Raw genomic sequence first — 5241 nt, forward strand, 5'->3', positions numbered from 1 at the left:
TAAGACACTGGATGGATTCATATTGAGCAGGAGAGGCATCCAAAAAGGAAATATGACTGGAAATTTTTATTATATATACCCATTTCTAGTTATAAGTATAAAAAAGACCTGCTATAAAAGCTATTTATTGATTAATAACACAATGATTATCCATTTCTGCTCACAATTTGTATGAGCAAAAAATATAACTTCTTTAAAATTTTACTACTTTAAACATTTCTTTTTATTTTTATTTATTTATTTTTATAACAAAATTTTGGGAAGAAAGAACAGAGAAAAGAAAGGAAGACATGCCACAGCTGGCATGGGTGAAAGAAACTGCTATTTTTATTTTTAGAGATAACTCTCTGTCACTCAGGTTGGAGTACAGTGATGCAATCATAGTTTACCACAGTCTCGAACTTCCAGATTCAAGTGATTCTACTGTCTCAGTGTCCTGAGTAGCTGGGACTATAGGTGCATGCCACCGTGCTCCGCTAATTTTTTTTTTTTAAGAGATGGGGGTCTTGCAATGTTGGCTAGACTGGTCTAGAACTCCTGGCCTCAATTGATCCTCCCACCTCAGCCTCTCAAAGTGTTGGGATTATAGGCATGAGCCACCACACCTGGCCTAAAAATGTAACTCCATTTTCCTACAATTCAAATCAGTTTCTATTTTAAGCCCTAATTCTACCTGTATGGAGCCTGGCACAGTCTGGCTCTGTTCTTGAATGACTTGGGTAGTCACAGGTTTTATCTTCTTTTAGCTCAAAAGGCAGAGCACAGACCTTCAGTGAGAAACCCACCAACATCTATTTTCCATTGCTTTCTTGCTGACTCTCTTCTCCTCAGACACTTCTGATAAAGAGCATCTATCTTTTTTTTTTTTTTTTTGAGTTGGAGTCTCACTCTGTCGCCCAGACTGGAGTGCAGTGGCCGCTCCCGGCCACCGCAGCCTCAACCTGCCAGGCTCCGGCTATCCTTCCGCCTCAGCCTTCTGAGTAGCCGGAATTACAGGTGTGTGCTAACACGAAGGGCATCTATCTTTTTAAAATCCCACAGTTAACGTCATACTTAATAGTGAAAGACCAAATGCTATTTCAGTAAGAAAAGGAGTAAGACAATGTTCACTTTTTTGTTGTTGTTTTTTTTGAGTCAGTCTCACTCTTTCACCCAGGCTGGGTGCAGTGGCACACTCACGGCCACTGCAGCCTCGACCTCTCTACACTCCCACCAGCAATGTAGAAGTGTTCACTTTTCACCTCATTCTCTCCAGCATCTGTTGTTTTTTAAGTTATTGATGATGGCCATCCTGACTGGAGTTACTGGTATCTCAGTGTGATTTTAATTTGCATTTCTTTGATGACTAGTGAGGCTGAGCATTTTTTCTTGCTGGGCTCAGGCAATCCTTCCACCTCAGCCTTCCAAGTAACTGGAACTACAGGTGTTCGACACCACGCCCAGCTAATTTTGTGATTTATTGTGGAGATGAGGTCTCCCCAAGTTGTCCGGGCTAAATGTTCACTCTTACCACTTCTATTTAACATTGTACTAGAGTTTCTAGCCAGGTCAAGTAGGCAAGAAAATGAAATAAAAATCAACTAGATTAGAAAGAAAAAGTAAAACTATCTCTATTTGTAGATAATATGATCTCATATGTAGAAAATCATAATGAATCAATCAAAAACTATGAGCGCTAATAAACAAGTTCAGCAAGGTTATAGCACATAAGCAAGGTTATAGTACAACGTACAAAAATCAATCGTATCTCACTACACTAGCAATAAAAAATTCAAAAATGAAAGTAATAAAGCAATTCCATTTATAATATCAAAAAGAATAAAATATTTCGGAATAAATATGATTTTCGAAATGCAAATTTTGTACTCTAAAAACTATAAAACATTGTTGAAAGACATAAATAAATGGAAAAACAGTCCATGTTTATAGATTAGGAGACTTATTAAGATGGCAATACTCCCAAAATTGATCTGCAGACTTAATACAATCCTTGTCAAAATCCTAGCTGGTTGTACTAGTTTACACTCCCACCAGCTATGTAGAAGTGTTCACTTTTCACCTCATTCTCTCCAGCATCTGTTGTTTTTTAAGTTATTGATGATGGCCATCCAGACCTGAGTTATGTGGTATCTCAGTGTGATTTTAATTTGCATTTCTTTGATGACTAGTGAGGCTGAGCATTTTTTCTTTTTGTTCTTTTCTTTTTTTTTTTTTTGTTTCTGTGCTCTTGTTCTTAAGTGTATTTCAAGTCTTTTCAAAGCAAGCCCCAGGAACCTCCAGATTCAAGTATGCCCTTGGGCTTGGTCCACTGCTGCAGGAGTCTTGTACACATGCTTGCTTTATTCATTCACCAATACTGAACCTCAGGACAGAAGATGTGACAAAATGAGACTCCTTCCTGCATGACATATATTGATTTCAGAGGTGGGGGCAGTCAACGTGGAGAACATTGGAATTTTTCCTTGGAACTGGACTGTGATGAGAGGTGCCTGCTGTTAACATAATCTTCTGTCTTTTCCCTGACCCTTTCCTTCCAGTTTTTGAAGGAAGAGTCCCAAATAATCTTCTCTGAAGATACTCGATGTCAATTCCAAAAAACAAAAACACGTGCTTCCAATGCACTGTGCTTTCAGGTATTCTAGGTCTACTTCAGCAGGCAGATTAGCTGATTGATGTGTTCACCCGGATAGCCAGGTGAGCCCTTCTCCTTGACGAAGCCTACTCTATTTTTGGTAGCATGATGGGCTACTGAGAGTTGGAAAGGGCACAAGAACCATGAGATCTCCTGGAAATGCTTTCCCGAGAAGGCAATTTCATGAATGAGATCTTCCAAGCAAATGAACCAAACTTCCCCAGTGTTCCTCAATCAATGTGTTGTCTGTCAGAGGAATGATCTTATTCTTGACCTTGGCTTGTCCACGTTTCAAGATGAGTTCCCGGACAGACTTCAGATTTGGAAATCCCCAGGTCACATAGGGTTCCACAATACACAGCATTTTTAGGCTCTGGGGGTGACTTTGACAAAGACACCACTGAAAATTTTTTTCAGGTGAAGTCTTGCAATGGTCCTCTGCACCAGTGAACTCACCCCTCAATTCTTTGGATGCGTACAACAAAGACCAATGAATGTTTATCTGGCAATTCCAAGGCATGAGGTTTCACTTCTAGTCTTCTGAGATGCACACTGTCATGTATCTGCCTCCAGGAATCATATAGGAACAATTCCAATTGCTTAAACTTGAGCCCTTTTCCTTTTCTTTGCTCCTTCATTGCCAAAAGTGCCTGCTTTGCCTGAGTGGCTTTGAGAGCTTGATAAGCCTTCCTCTTTCTCAGGAGATTTTTTGGAACCAAAAGGATTTTTCTTTGCTCTTCCTCTGCCATCTTTCTAGGTCTACAGGTACTGCATTTTTTCATGTATCTGTTGGCTGCTCATATGTTTTCTTTTGAGAAGTGTCTATTCATATCTTTCGCCCACTTTTTTTTTAATTTTAAAGATGTGGGGTACAATTCAGAGTTAGGTGTACAAACGTTGATTATGCAGGTACCCTTGTAAATGAGGTGTGCTCCTCCCTCCCCTAGCAGTTTCGCTCAACTGCCAATCCCGCCCCCCTCCCCTGGCAGTTTCACACTACTTCCAATCTCTTTCTTATAGTATTATGATAATTGTTCAAGTTCCGCTTATGAGTAAGAACATATGATACTCCATTCTTTGTTTCTGTGATCGATCACTGAGTATCATCGACTCTAAATCCGTCCAAGTTGCTGCGAAGTTCATATGTTTGCCCTTCTTTATGGCTGCATAATATTCCATTGTGTGGTCTTGCTATGTTGCTCAGGCTGGTCTCAAACTCCTGGCCTCTAGTGATCCTCCTACCTTGGCCTCCCAAAGTGTTGGGATTACAGGCATGAGCCATTGCACCTGGCCCTTGACTTCTTAGAATGTACCAAGCATATTGCAGAGCCCTTGACACTCTATCACATTCAATTTCATGCCACCTATAAGGTGGGGCTCCTAAGGAAGATGAGTCTGTAGCTTAAGAAAGTTGAGTACCCAGTCTAAGCCAGATCCAACCCCAGGCAGCCACACTCCCAAGCCAGGGTTTAGCCAGCACTGCCCCTGACCTCAGGCCGTGAGCCTTCCCTCCACCTCTCCACCCCATTCCCTTGGAAACACCACTCCAGTCTGTTAACATGAGTCCTCTTAAAGAGAACCATCTTGTCTACACAACTCTGGGTGTCTCAGTATTCCTGTTGGCCAACCCTTGTTTCACCACTTTTCTAGGAGCAGCATGGCAGAGGCTGCACAGCGAAGGTGACAGACTTGGAGCCAGACTGGCCCAAGGCTCCTGGCCAGCTGTGTGACCCAGGGTGAGTCACACGGCCACTCAGGGTGATGTTACCTACCTGGGGGCTGTTTTAAGAGAGAAGAGCCCCTCCCCACCTCCAGGTCCCCTCCCATTGTGGGAGCTTTTCTGTCCTCTCAATAAATCCTGCTTTAAAAAAAGAAAAAAAAAGAAAGAACAAAAAGAGTTAACATAGGTGAAGTTCCTGGCTCAGGGAAACAGTCGGTGCAGCATATGTGGTGACTTCATTCCTCAGCGCACAGTTGTGCATTCACACCCGTGCTGTGTGTACCACAGGGCAGGGGCCCCTTTTCTCTCCTTCATATCCCTGGGTCTGGAAAGTCCTGCTCTCTCAGCATTTATTTGTCGAGCCCATCAGGGCCCAGCCCTTTCTGCTGGTACCTGGGATCATCATCCTGAGGAGGGAGCGGTGCCGAGCTCCGGTCTCCCCACCTCAGCTCCTTTCTCCACTGGCCTTCATGGTGAATGGAAGCGGCCTCCCTGGAGGGACTGGAGGCCCAGAGGAGAGAGGGGCCACGGAGCTGGTGAAGGCCTGGCCTCCTGGGAGCCACTGCCCTGATCTGCACTGCAGGCCTCCCTCTCCTGCCTCTCTTTTCCTTTTCGATTCTTCTCCATCCCCACCTTGGGGCAGCGTTGCCCTCCACAAGCCCACCTCGGGCCGCGGCCGGACACCCTGCTGGGGGCGCGACCACCCTGTGGAGGCGTGAGTGGGCGCCTCTCGGGTCACAGCCTTCTCCCTCAGGTCTCGGCTCCTTCTCCGCGCTGTCCCCTGAGCCCGCGCCCTGCTGCCCGCCTTCCCCCACTCCCCAACTCCTCCCCCCAGGCCTTGGAGGCGCCTAGGTCCGATTCCCGATGTTTTTTTCTTTTTTTTTTTTTT

The 5241-nt window shown here is 44.2% G+C and overlaps 1 pseudogene; it reads right to left on the reverse strand.

Annotated features, from left to right (window-relative positions):
• Positions 1–2644: 2644 nt before the first annotated feature.
• Positions 2645–3381, reverse strand: LOC103265881 (annotated as a pseudogene).
• Between the last annotated feature and the right edge of the window lie 1860 nt (positions 3382–5241).

Source organism: Carlito syrichta, unplaced genomic scaffold (genome assembly GCF_000164805.1).
Source record: "Carlito syrichta isolate Samal-C Ts95f unplaced genomic scaffold, Tarsius_syrichta-2.0.1 Scaffold306897, whole genome shotgun sequence".
Lineage (NCBI taxonomy): Eukaryota > Metazoa > Chordata > Mammalia > Primates > Tarsiidae > Carlito > Carlito syrichta.